A 14,968-nucleotide genomic window follows, 5' to 3' on the forward strand; every position below is an offset into this window, starting at 1 on the left:
ACAGCATCATGATTCCATTCATGAAATTAGAAAGGTTACTCACCTCCTTCTATCAATTACTCTATCAGCAGCTTGGGAAAAAAACTGCCATGAAACAGAGAGGAAGTACATTATAACATCTTGTCTCATGTTTGCCAAGTGTCTTACAGTTTAAAAAGACCATTGGAGTGTAAAGTATGACAATCTATTATAAATCAGGGTTTTGTCCTGGGTTCAGTCTGATTTCATGTTTGTAAGGCGTGCTAGACAGTGACTTTCAATGTTTTCTCAGGCTGTAATATTATTTCAAAATGATCATTTTTCATATGGTATGATTTTCCTAATTCAGTTCCTCTGTGAAGCATGCTCCAAACAATGATATCAGATAGGACAAAACCAGGTAACATTGTGAAGCTTATTTGAATAAAAGTATAATAAAACCAATGTAAATCTATTCACTAGATACATTTACATTTTTTTGTTGCAAGAGACAAAAATTTAGTCTTTAATGACAGCATTTAGGAGAGGGATGTTTCAAAAACTAAAGAGTGCTTGCATTTGACAGAAACCTGTCCTTATGTGTGTCACATTTTCTATCCAGAAATTCAATTATTTTATTCCAATTATTGTGTTCCATCACTGAGAAGTTAAAATCCTCATAAGAAACTATCCAGAAGACCACTCCCAGGGCAAGAAATCTTGACAATAATATTCTGTCTTGTTTTGGGAGTGGGGGGCATTTGTTTGTTTTTGTTATTTTAGATTTGATATGTTTGGTTTTCTTTTTCCTATTGTATGAAAGGACCATAATTAGAAAAATATTTCCATCTTTCATTTTTCAGGATCCATTTATGACTTTGTGTGGTTCATGAAATGTGAGGTAATCTTGAGATGATTTACATGGAACATTAAAGGAGACTGATTTTGAGGAGGTAAGTACTCATAAATTGGTATATTTTAAGAGGCACAGTCATGTATGTATCATGTGCAATGTTATCGTATAAAAGTAATATTAAGTACTACAATCATGAAGAGATACTGACCCTTTTCCTTCGTGAAAGTCAAACAGAAGTTTCACTTGCCTTCACCTAGAGTTACTTATAATATCCTCCAAGATTATTAAGAAACTCCTAATCTTGACTGCACTTAATTCCTAATCCCTCTTTGATCTCATGACAACAGCAGTAGGCTGGCGAGTTGAGTTTGGGGCAAGAGCTGCACTGTGATCTGATCTGAGGACAAATATGTACTGAGTTTTCCCCTGAAAGGTAGTGCAATATCTGAATTTATTTGCTGCTCTTCACACTCACTTCCTATCACAGTTTGTGGGGACAGACAGAAAATGTCTACCCTTGCAAACAGATCTTCACTGAGAAATCTTTGCCCATTCAGACACAGAGCACTTCTTTGGCTTTAAGATGTTACTGAGTGGGAGGGCGAGCTGCCGTGACATGTGAACAGACAATTTCCTGGAGTTCATTAAACCATAAGTCCAGGAACTTGTTCCTTAGGGAAATAAACTCAGTGCTCTTGAAGGAACACTGAGAGTCAGGGCAGGAGAAACTTCTACTGAAAAAGCAGATGTTTTCAGCCTGCCCTTCTCAGCATTTTGTTAGATGGTCTAGAAGGCTGGTGTTGGGTAACTGAAGGGCTCTTATACAAAGGCCAAACTAAAACAGTAACTTTTACCGGTGGCATGGGCTCAGTCTCATGTCCATAAAGTTCTTTTTCAGCAGCAGTGGGGCTGCTCTTGACCTTCAGAGCAAGACCTAGCTCAAGAAAAAGACAAGAATACTTGTAAATAATCTCTATCGTTTTGCCAGCTGCTTTCAGTACTTAATCTGTCTCTTAAAACTGAAAAATTACAATTGCACCTGATGTTCTATCCTTTTAGGTCAGCTCTCAGTCAGGATGTCAATGTGCCTTTCTTGGCTTAGATTGGCTTCAGTGTTCATTTCTTCATTGCAAAAGCTTATTTCATTTAAACTGCTATGAAGCGTCCATTCCTGCATGACTCCCATTCAAAGCAGTGTGAAGTCTGCAGATGAATTAATGGCAGTGTAGATTTCTGGTTCTAGCAGATTAGAAACCAATAATTGCTAAAAATAAGGGCTTCTACTCAGTTCTTCCTGAAATTATAAAGGGGAACTTTATGGGTGGAACTGTGTGCAAGTATGTGTGTACTTTTAAAGGAGTGACTGCTGCGAAAGCCATCCAACTGCACAGCATTGCTACCTACCTACACACTACTTTTCATCCACCACATTTCCTACACTGCAAATGTTATAAATGGAATATAGATGAAGACAATGTTGTAGCCAAGATTCTGAAATGTCTAGTACTAACAGAACTTGTAAGGACATTTCCCCCTCCTACATTATGGTCACATACACAGTGTTGGTAAATAATTGCTTCTACATCTCTTTGCTGAAATTCAGTTTTTTGCTAATTAAAATCCTCCTTGCCTTCTTACTTAAAGTATGATGTGAGGCTATACAGATATCATTGGTTTAAAACATGAAATGAAATCCTGTCCTGGCAAGCTGACAATGTGGAAGATGATCACTGCTCATTAGGAAAGTCTTCTCAATCCCATGTCTCCCTAACAGAACCTTTCCCAGGACTAAGGTTATAGAAAGAGATAGGCTTCAAGTTCTACCTTCTTCCAACATGATGCTTATTAGTTCTGCTTCCTGACTTCTGCTAAAGGAGGCACTTTAAATAATCTGTTAAACACAAAACAAGCAGTCAGGGTTCTCTGCCCTGGCCTACCTTCAGCTACCACAGGATTCATTGGTAAAGTCTGCACAAGGCCTGATGGCACACCTTGGGACCCACAGGTGGTTCAGACCTATCCAAAGCATGAGATTTTTTGTTCCAGGCTGTGTTTGATCAAACCTAACACATCTTCACATTTGTTTCAGAGACAGTGAATGAAAATCATCAACTGGACACAAAGTCATGCTTTCCCTAGCATACCGTCTACAGACTGGAGTGAAAAAAAAGGAGGAATTAAGCCAATATGCAATAGAAACTGGGGAATTACTGAGGTTGGCTGGGAAGGATGGGGAAAATAGAATTTCCACTTTTCTTCCTGCTTTGTACTGAAGATGATCCCAATCTTCAGAAAAATCAGTTCAGAAGTTTAAAAAAAAGAGAGAGAAAAATGTTCAGTGTTGGTTTTAATGCTCTTTTTCTTTACTCTTTTAATTTTTAAACTCTCCTCCACAATCTACAGAGGTATGTTAAGCTCTCTGAAATAATTCAGATGGAGATAGCTATCTCTAAGTCCCACAATATGTGAAGCCTCTGAGGAGCCTTACTTAAAGTGCTTGCAGAAGAAAGGTTTATTTTTACTATGACTACTTGTTTTTTTATTATCACCTTTTTACTTAGATGGCATTGATTGAACAGGATGGGTTCTTTGCTAAGAACCCATAGTATCTTTATCCTTTAAAGTTTGTACATGTTTAATTATACAGATGCATTAATCCAATCAGATAGTTACCATTTCTTTTTAAGACAACTTACATGCATTTTCTGCTTAAAATATTTGAAGCCGGTTATAGGCCATTATTTTTTTTCATTTAACCTTCTGATCAGTCCTTGTGTATATCAGTAGAGGGCTTTCTTGTAAAGCCTATTTGAACTTACTTTTCATTCATTATATACATTATTCAAGTAATGTAAAAGACCACCTGAACAGAACTAGCTTCCTTAAGATGGAAGTGATGAAATGCAGATGCTTACAGTGTGTTCTATGTAAAAAATGAGAGCAGACAATAGGCCTGGATATTATGCAAAGAACACCACACCACATTTTTAAAACTCATATCAGAACCTTACCTCTAAAACATATGCAAGCTCAAGCAAAGAAGGTCTGTGACATTCCTACAGATTTTATTGTACTTTAGATTCATTTCTGGAAGAAATCATGTCATCTCTCTGCTGGTGATGCAATCTTCCTTCCTTTGAGATCAATGTAAACGCTCCCATTGACATCAACATAAATGCTCCTATTGACTTTGCTAAGAGCAGCGTCTGACTTGCTGTTCCTTTCTCATTGCAGATAGGAGTGTTACAGGGGGATGTTCATGCAGTGACACAGAGCTACTTGCTGATGCATAAGAGGGATCAACTTAGCTCAGTATTTTTTTGGACACATTCAAGAGTTTTTCAAGTCTCTTTCTATAGATAGGCAAACTTCAATGTATAACAGACAGTTTACCAGATTACTGTGGGAAAATAATTCATTTAGAAAAGAGTGACTTCAAGGACAGACTTTCTCATAGAGACTGCATTTTCACAAACTGTTCTTTCTCAGGACTTGCTCATTGCTATTTTCTACTTCAACATGCCAGTATGTTTCTTCACCTCAGGACCTGATCCAATAACCATAGAAGCCCTTACATTAGGCTCCATATGTCTTGTTTTAGGTGATAAAGAGCCAATTGTCCATGTGGACGTGAACCCTGTGAACTTTTTCATGTGATCATTTAAATCATGTGTGGATTAAGGTTGGAGTGCAGCAAGTTTCCACACAGGTTTTCTGAGAGTAGGAGCACTGTGATAGAAAAGAGACATACCCTGGTCATTGTTCATGGCAGCCATTTATAAATGTGACACATGGACCAGGGCCAAAACTAAGAACACATTGCATGATGTTGCTATGCTTGCCTTGGAGACCATGGTGATCACACCAAGTATTCAGTATTCCCTTCAAGAGGGACTTAGTCTCATGAAAGATCAGACACAGGTTTTAGTGGTACTCTCTTAAAAGCATTTTTCCCTCATCAACTTGTCTTTTACTCCATTTGGCATATATAGCTTTTATCACCCACGTTTTAAAACTAATTAGTATCATTATTTTTAACTGGGACTTCAATTTACTGTACATAGTTCCATATGTCAAAATAGTTTTGTCACTGCATGAATATCAGCAGATACCAGGCAGGACAGCTCCGGAAGAGTGTTCTCTAGTCATCTGCTTTCAGAAAGCTGGGATAAAAGTGTTTAATTTAGTTGGATAAGACCTACAAAAACCTGCTGTTTGTCTCCATAAAATGTGGGCTTTTTTGCAAACTATGTTTGCTGCTATGGCTGGCAATCACTGAAAAGTCATCTGCATTTTGACTACTTTAACCCGAGTAGAGGAAATTAGAGAGATTAGGATTGCAAAAATACTATGGAGTACTTATACTCTTTTCCCAATCAGGCTTTTAATGTTGAAGTTTGGACGGAGTATGACATTTTGGTGGCTTATTTCTGTTTAGCATTAGTTTTCAATTCAAATTTTTTGCCTTAAAAATATTAAGATATCCACTATTAACCTAAGTCTGTGGAAGTGTGGATGCCTCTGAAAATCAGAAAAGCTGAAAAAAGGTTACAAAGGAAGTAGAGGACCTCTTGATGTTTATTTCAAGCATTGAATATAACCAGAAAATCTGGATTAGCTCAATTCCTCATACTCCTTTTCTTAGATATACTTGATTTAAAAAGGTAGACTACAAGCAACATCTTGCTTTGACCCCAGATGGCCTTCTTGCACCCTTGCAAGACAACCAAGATCATGTCTGCTGTTATTTGAAATTCAGAAACTTGTAATTTTGGCAGATTTGTTTGATTCTCTTTCTCCTTAAAGCCTGGGAGAATCCCTTGCCATGGCTCTGTGGGACACAGGACCTTTCTTACTCCAGGCACTGAATGGAGACCCAGAAGGGTTCCTGCAGCTTTCCTGGTCTGTTGTAGTATGGATTAGGGTACCTGGTGATCCCAACCAGTGTTGGGGTTTGAGCCAACAAAAAATGGGCTTCAGTCAAATTTAAAATCTCTACAATTGAAATACTACCCCAAGCTTTCTGTTAAGGACAGGGCCTGAGGGGCTGGCCTGAAGCTGTCACAGGAAGCTTAGGCTGGGTTCCTCATCTAGAGGGTGGCTGGACACAGGAACAGGCTCCCCAGGGAAGTGGTCACAACACAAAGCCTGGCAGAGCTGAAGAAGCCTTTGGACAATGCTCTCAGGCACATGGTGTGACTCTTGGGTGTGGTCCTGTGAGGGCCCCTTGCAACTCAGCTTATTCTGTGATTCTGAGATTCTGTGTGACAGGGATAGTCACTTTTAAAACATGATTCTTTTGACCAGTTTAAGCTATCAAAAATGGGCTGCGATAGCTGTTTCAAGCCTCTACATTCTTACTGAATTTGGTCAGCAGAAGGGGCATCTGTAAAAAATGGGCAGCCCTTGCTAGCTTTAATGCACTTTTTCCACACAGTCAGAAGTGGTCTGGGAATCACACCAGTTGCTTGCTGGTAACCCACCAGTTACCAGTTTGAGCTGTGGGGCAAGTAGGGCTATATGGTGGAAAGCCCTGTAGGTGGGTGAACTCTTCTTTAAATTATCAGACACTATACTTCAGCAAGTAGAAAAACAGAATATTCAAAATGATAATAGACAACTTCAAAAAGCAGTTGTCTATTGGATGGAAAAGCAGGAAAGTGGTTTTATGCTAAGTTTGGGATGTGTGCAGAGAAGCCGCTGGACTGAGACCAAACCACAGGTGTGGAGGGACAGTGCAGCACTTCAGGATCTGCTACTGTAGCCAGAAAAAACCTGAAAAATAAAATGTTTAGCAATAGAGAAATGTTATATTCCTGGGGGTAGAAATAGTAGAAGGAAAATACGACAAATACTGTTGAACCAATCTTTTTTTGGTGAAGACAGCAGTTGCCACACACACGTACTGCATGCATTTGGCAACAGATAAGCCAGATTCATCTAGCAGCTGCCAAATATCACTCTAACTGGAGCTACAAAAAGTACTGAGAGATTAGCTTCAGGCATTGCTGCACATGTGAGGTAAGTTGTGTATGAAAACCCAGAGGGGCAATTATTTACCTTTCTTTCACAGCACTTTCCCCTTTTTCAGACTTGCATTACTTTGTTTTCAACTGAAGGGAGTAAGGAAGCACCTTCCATGAGGCATGCTTTTTGCTCTGTATGCTGTCACATTCCCATGTGTGAAGACATATTATCTATCTAGTAGTCCCAACTGTAACACCTGCTGCCACCCAGACAGTATCAAGGGGACTAACAGCATTAAATTGCTCTCTCTTAATTTCTGCAGTTGTGAGGTATATTCATATGTCTAATTATTGAGCTATAAGCACAAAGCATTCCTCTGCAGAAGGATACTTTTTCCATGAAAATATCAAGAATTTAGCTATTCTGACTCTAAGAGTGTGTAGCATTAAGGCTAGACATGAGACCATGACAACAAATCTTCCTTTGTCTCCTGTAAATATTTTTTTTACTATAAAGACACAATTTGGTATCAGGGTATCAGTGCTCATTGTGTGAGTTCTTCTTTTTTTTTTCATTTCCCAATTTTAAAATGCATAATAAGGAATCACTTAAAAGGGTCAAAGAAGAGAGGACTGATATAACAGGTAGATATATCACAGGTGGAACAGCATAACTGCAGGGAAACTCAGAAATGCCAAGGCAAAAGCAGTAGGATGCATCAAATTAAATAACCTCAGCTGATATCCCATAAGTGACAGAGGTAGCTGCTTCTGCTGACACTGAATTTAACAATAGCATCCCTAGCAAAGTAAGGAGTGGAAAAGCATGGCTGCAAATCATCTTCAGGAGTTTATCATTTTGGGACTGAGAACTATCACAGTGCTGAGCTGAAAGAGCTCTGAGCCACTATAACACCAGGAGTCCAGACAGACAGGCTTACACCCTATCTGTCAGTGCTGAGTGCTGTACATGTACAAACATATGTGGTCATTCCAGAATCACTTGGAGTGGTTCAGTCTCCAAGTGAAATATCCAGGTGTCGAATAAAGACTGTCAAATCATAGGCACACAAGTGGGATCTCAGCCAGGTGGAGACCCCTGTAACCAAGTCATAAGGCTGCTGAAAGAGTCTGTGAAGTCAATAACAAGGGTAAATTAGCAGTCTCAGATCCTATTCTAGTTAAAAGCAGCCAGTTCTAGCCTGATTAGATATGCAATGTCACAACAGCCAGTGTGATGACACAGAATGCAAATCAGGGTAAAAAAATCTGTAAAAGTCCAATCCTTATTTCTGATTTTTATTTTCTGATTCTTATATGCTGCTTATTGTAGCACTTAGCATGTAAAAACCGCATCATTTTTGTATCCTTATTTTTTTAATAGCATATACAATAACGATGACATTGCTAGCAATAATATTTATTATATTTCAGATCATGAGAGTCTTATTTGGCTATTGTCAGCATTATATCCAAGAAATTCAAACCTCCTGATTGCCTTGGGGACATTTTTTACCTTCATCCTTACAACTGAGTGGTACATTTTTACAGCGCTTGAGAAATCTCAGGCTTTTTAAGTGGAGTTTTCTCTCTGCTTTGCATTTTATTTTTTCTGTCTCTTCTTTTGAATATGGTAATGGTCAGATAGAGGATAATTGAAGATTTGGCTAGAACATGATGTTGCTCAGAAAAAGATCATTAATGGGGCATGCTGGACAAGTTACAGACAACTCAGCAAAGTTTTTCACATAAGGTCATGCATCAACATGCAGAGTTTATTAATGAAATATTGAAATTCATTTTATTTTTGTTTAACTTCTCTTAGTGTCACCCCAGATGAGATCCATGTGATCAACACATCCTCCTTTCTTCCACTCTCCTTATTCATTGTCATGAAAATTGCAATACCATTTTCTCATTCTTACTGGATTAGAGGGAAAGCAGCTTGATTCAGATTTGTGTGGGTGAAGGGAAAAACAAGACAGAGATGTGTTTTGCACAGGGCCATGACTTCTCAGGTAGATCTGCAGTTTCTAATAGCTTTTGTCACCAGGATATGAAACCTGAAGTTTTGATGTGGCTTCTGTAAAGATTCTGAGTATTCCACTTCATATTTTCTCCTTCTCCCCCACAGTTTCACAGTTTCAGAGTGATAAGAACATCATAACCAGGTAGGTGATCCTATAGGTAGAGGCACAGAGATTTCATATCACATTGAGAGGTTTAAATATCAAGATGGAAGCCTTGAAGTGGATAAATGTGGCAATTTGCTTTGTTAAGCAGATATTCTGTCATGTTTTGCCTCATGTGGAGCTTTTTCAGGTCGTACAGCTTAATTTCTAGGTCTGAGTTGCAGTAATGCAGTCTGGAGGTCACTAATGCAGGGATAACTGTACGGTGTGATTACTGTGCCAATTGCCACATAGCTGTGACTCCAAGAGAAAGGACTGGCTGTTTGGACACAGGGTAGCATCAAGGAATCAAAAGGGATCTGAGGGCTATAGGCTCTTTCCCCCCGATATTTGTGTACCAGCTGCAAGAATCGATTGATTTGAAGACAAATAATTCTGTTAAACTTGTTTATTTACTATATTTATATGGAACACCTATACTTATTATGACAGAATATTAAAAAGTATTTTTCCTTTTTCTAATTTTGTTGTTTGTACATTTCTGAAATTTTGTCTGCAATTTATTTTTACTTTTCTATTTTAGCAGGTATATGTTCTCATTTTTATTATGTATGCCTTATATGGAAACCCATTTGGGGATGAAAAAGTGGTCTTTCTTCGTTTTCCTCTTTGAAAATGTGATGCCTGAAACCACAAACTTTACTGACAAGTTTAAATCAGTTATTAATATATTTTAAAGATCCTTATGCCATTACAATGATTGGGTTGCATTTCAAAGTCAACAACATCCATTCTCAGATCATTTTCAAGAAGTTAAGCACGTTAAGTTTTGTAAAACCTGTTCTGGACATTTACAGTTGTAAGACACCAAATGACTGAAGGACACAATAATCTTTCATATGATCTAATATCCTGTAGCTCTCTATTTCTGATGGGTGCAGAGAAGAGTGGAATTTATTAATTAATTGTCAGAAAGCAGTGAGGGTTAGTCTAACTTGTAGAGTCCCGTTCAGTGCAGCTGGGAGTCTTGATCAGGATGTTTTTACTCATTACTCTGGGCCTTCATCAGCTGATGAAACTAATTTTTTTTCATCAGCTGATTAAGATTCAAGATAATGATTCGAAACATGCCAGAAGTAATTCCCTCCAGGACTGGAGAGAGGATGTTAAGTTGCTTGCACGTGTATTTAGAAGAAACCTCAAGAAGCATAGACTCCCCAGTTTCATTTTAACTGGGGAAAAAAGTGAGAGCTTAACACTCACCTAAGAAATAAAAAAACAGTCCCAAACTAGAGGACAGAGAAGACTATCATATTTCAAGCAGAGTAGGAGAGGAAACAAGACAGGTAAAGAAACAATAGCAAAATGCAGTCAAGGGAAGAATTATTGTATGTGGATCAACAAAGTCAGGGAAATATAAATTCCAAGTATTTTGGGCTTATTACTAAAGCAGCAAATACTCTTCAGAATGCTCTTGATCTTTTCTTTCCCTGCCTTGCAGTAAATGTATGTAACCTACAATCAGAGAAGTTTTTTACAACAACTTTTTTTACTTCCTCTGAATGTTGCTAAGCATTGACTTTGACAGAGGATATCTTTCCATTCAGTTTGAAAACCTTTGCTGTCAGTATACACAAATTCCACTGTATGTTTTCTTTTGGGAAACATTTGAAAGATTTACTTCCTATATTTTTTTAACACACAATTTGAAAGGGGGGTTTTATTTGTTTGTTTTCTGACAGATTTGTTTTTAAGCTGAACAGCAGGCGGGAATGGAGATAGGAAAGGACAAGCAGGACTTGTACTGGGGTTGTAGTCTGGCCAACAGTTCACTGCTCAGTTACAGTTAATGGGGTGAAAAGCTGTGATAAGGCATGTGATCAGAATAGTTAATGTACTGTTCCTTCAGATAGCTGAATTCAGGGCTTCCTAAATGTGGTTTATTATTACAGAAGTTGAAAAAGGAATAGTCTCAGAATAGGAGCCAAGTTTTTTAACGTATCCGCAGAAATGTCAGCATTATTTTAGCAAGTGATTCATAATATCTATAATACAAAATCTTGTATTTTGTATGTTGCATTTTGTATAGTAACTGGCAAATTATAGTATAGCATAAACTGAAAGTTAATGATTTGTACTGCGTATTGTGGCTGTGATCCCAGTGTCTTTAAACCACAAGGACTGGAAGTATGTAGCAATTTTAAATGCAAGCCTCTGTTACAAGAAAAGAGGTTGAACTCTTACATGTATGATTCTCTGTTACCAGAAAAGAGGCTGAACTCTTCCATGTATCACTTCTCCCTGCAGAATGCAGCTGATCTTCATGTTTCTAAAATAATCTTGCTGGAACACTTTTTTACAATTGCATGCAAGGTTTTGGAAAAAGACAAAATGCTGCAGAGCTGAAAACATTTATTTTTTTACTTGTCTCCCCATGGATATATCTTTCCTGTAACAATTTCTAAACTGTCAGCTTCTCCAGGCACTATCAGTAGGCATATTAGAAAGCAGGAACTACTGCTATTGTGCAATTTACAATGTGCAATTGAAGCAGAGCAATTGTCATACAATCTATAAAGACTAATAAACATTTTCAAAGTGGGTCTTAATTGTTGCATGATTTACTACATGGAGAATACCTTCTCTTTTGTGTTTGGAAGTATTTTGCTGCAGGAGAAACCTTTTTAGCCAGAATTTTATAGGCCAGTCTTGCTTTGGTAGCATGCGTTTACTAGCTGTATAATTGGTGGCACAGTTCTTCTATCATACACATTGTTATCAGTTAATTAAACTTGAAATGGAGCTTTGTTCCACAACATGTTTTGTCAGATTGTTTTCCTTATTTATTTATCATCATAAAATTTTATTTTATGACTGGCAGCTTCTCAGCCCTCCAATAATATAAATCAAAACAAGATTTTAGTCTTCATGCAATTTCCTTTCGGTCTCAAAATATGAAACCAGATGTTTTGGGCATGCTAAAGATGCTTTTCATCTTTTTTTAGATTCTTTCAATGCAGTCAAAGTAAATGCATTTTTAAAACCAACTTATGAAAGTTAAATTTCCTTTGTTCGCCTGGGTGTAGTCTGGTTTGCATTGATGCAGCAGCAATGAGAGACCTTCCAGATAACACACAGAAAGCCATTGAAGAATTACACATATGTGTCTCAAACCTCAGACAGTGCAGGAACTGTATTAATAGCAGATCAGTAGATTTATATTATAGTTTAAAACATTATGAACTAATTTTATTTTTCCTTTCTTTCCTTTTCTTTTTTTCTTTTATTCTTTTTTTTTTCTTTTTTATTTTTAAGGGCTTAGGAAACTTTTAAAAGAAGGTTGGACTACAGGACATCTCTATGTGCATCCTGAAGTCTGTATACAGTAAGTGCTAACCTACAGTATTTGTTCACATATCTAGCAGCTTTATTTCTAAGTTGAAACAGATTTTTTCATGATGCCCTAACGAATTGTCATCAGTATTTCCTTTAAGCAGTGAATCCTTTTTCAGTAGACATTAGATCTGGGCCTAAGGCTATTACTAAAGGACCTAAACATTCCCAGGTGGGCTCCTCTTCAATAATAACAGAAGCCTTGAAGGGATTTACTGATACTGAAAAGAATAAGAAGTAATAAACAGGAACTGGAGCAAAGTGGGACAGTTGTTATGAACATTTGCATGCCAGTCGTCAGAACTCTCCATCCTATTAGAATAATTCTGGCTTCTTACGCCTGAAAGCAAACAGAAAGGCTTTGGCAGGCTTGTGCACAGTGGTGTGTCCTGGGGTGGTTTGGGGCTTTTTCTCTTCCTTACAAACAGAAGGACTTCTCTGAATCAGCCTGCACCTCTCAAATCAGTGCAAGAAGGGAGCAGATATTTCCCATTAACTCTGCTCTGGTCTCAGACATTAGGCTAATCATAAGTTTTACAGGTGACACCTATTCTCGACCCCACAAAATTGGAAGTGAAACTGGCTGCTGCACAAATTACAGAAGAGATGCACATTTGCTTTCTTGTGGCATTTGTTAATTCTCTGAGCCTGGTTTATTCAGAAAAAATAAGTTGAGCAGTAGATATGTAACTGCAAAAGAGTAGGAATATGGAGTCTGAAAATTGAAATTAAGATGAATGTTATCACTCCAGCTGGTCACTTTATTTACTTGTTCAGATTTTCTGTTTTCATTTTTGGTGGATTTTAATTCATTTTGCTTACTTTTTGAAATCAAATGTGTACCTCAAAAAGATGTATGAAATTTACTGCAAATTAAATTTAGGGCAGAAATTTGCCACAAAAATTAGGTGCTTTTACTGTAGTGGAAGAGTATCTGACTCCTTACTTCAGTCTTATTCCTATCTGTACTTTTAAATGGTAAAAGTCAAGAGTAAAAGAGAATGAGTTTCCAAACAAGACCCAACCAGAGGAGACAAAAACAATACGCAAGTATTGGGGGTGGAGAAAATTTGGTCAGGAGGGAGACTGTCTGGAAGAAATATTTTTCTTTGAGTTGGAAGAAATGGGAGGGGGGAATGGAAGGAACAGATAATAATCATATTTTTAAGTGTTCTGTTCTTCAAGATAGGAGATAAAAGGTCTCAGTGAGTAAATCAAAAGTGCAGAAATGTAACTTGCTGGTAGTGACTTAATTAACAGGAATAAAATAAAGTGGAAGAGAAGGTAAATGTGGATGGACAGGTAGTTTTCTAAGAGCTTTGATTATCAGTGCCTTTATATAAAGAAGGACATGCAAATGAAACTCTGCTTAGTGACTCTCACTTCTTTTGTGTAAAGCTATACTACCATCATCTTCTCCCCACTAAGAATCCACTGAGTTTTTATTTATATAGGGAAGTGCTTGTGAGGAAGAAAATGGTAAGAGGCATAACTGGGAAGAGTTTAAGTAAAACATCTTTATGAATGCAAGCTTGGATGATTTCATAACAAGAATACTGTACAGGCAGTAGGTACTTACTGGCTTCTGGCATTTATTTTGAAGAAATGTGTCCATAGAAACGACTGGAAATAATAAAAACACTTCATTACCGTGGTCTGTATGAAGCTTCTGCTATTTAAGCATGAACTCCAGGACAGGACCAGTCCATCTACCTTTAGAACAGCTAGAAATACTTCCTTATTTACTTTGTTGTTTCCCTCAATAAAATAACTGCCTTAGGTATCATGATATTGTAAATGATGAGTATGCAGCTTCATTGGCCATTAAACTTCAAATCTTTTATCCATCTTTCCTCATTCCATTTCTTTGTCATCCCATACAGGTTCCACTATTGCAAAGAAGCTACAAACATGCAGACAAATTGCAGATATGAGAAATTCCTCTTTACCACGTTAATATGGAAGGATATTTATATATATATTGGATAACTTCTATGTGCTCTACTTATAACCTTTTCTAAAACTATGAAACAAGAAGCAAAAAATGTTGCTTTCATCTTTTTGCATGAGTTTGCTTGCAACTTTTTGTATACATCACCAAGCTGTAAGGCTTTCCTTGTAGGAGTGGTTACCTCCTGATTCATTTGCAAGGTGGTTTCTACCAGCCTTTATCCTGTCCCCCAAATTCACTGCAACACCCCATGCAACACTGCTTTATTTAGGCCAGTAAATGGCACCATATTCTGACCCTGTGCTGTGGTATGCAGACTAATCCAGGGCAACTTTGTTGTTGGTGACTGGTGTAAAGACATAGGGAAGATGTGTATGGGTTAGAGCCGCTGAATGCCTGCAAAACCTCAGAAAGTGTATACTTAGTTTATGAAATGTTCCAATAAAGACTTGCTGAATACACAGTGCTGAGATTTGACATTAACCACCTTCATTTATCATAATAAACACACAAATTTTCCACTTGAAGTATCAAATCTTATTTTTTAATAAGAAACAACTATGTTTATCACAGCTTTCTGAATTCACTGCTCAGATATCAGACTAGATTCATAATGTTTTGATATTGTCCAGAAGATGTATGTTTTCTTTCTGTAGTCTGTTTCTTTACCACTTTGCAAGAGTCAAATAAGCCTTAACAAATACCTCCTGTC

At 37.5% G+C, this 14,968-nt stretch overlaps 1 long non-coding RNA gene across 1 annotated transcript; it reads left to right on the top strand.

Moving 5' to 3' along the window:
* The first annotated feature begins 827 nt into the window (after positions 1–827).
* Positions 828–14,735, top strand: LOC134415237 (uncharacterized). Its single transcript, XR_010026973.1, has 3 exons — positions 828–911; positions 12,228–12,297; positions 14,189–14,735. It is a non-coding gene; the product is annotated as an uncharacterized LOC134415237 (long non-coding RNA).
* The last annotated feature ends 233 nt before the right edge of the window (positions 14,736–14,968 follow it).

Source organism: Melospiza melodia, chromosome 2, assembly GCF_035770615.1.
Source record: "Melospiza melodia melodia isolate bMelMel2 chromosome 2, bMelMel2.pri, whole genome shotgun sequence".
Taxonomy (NCBI): domain Eukaryota; kingdom Metazoa; phylum Chordata; class Aves; order Passeriformes; family Passerellidae; genus Melospiza; species Melospiza melodia.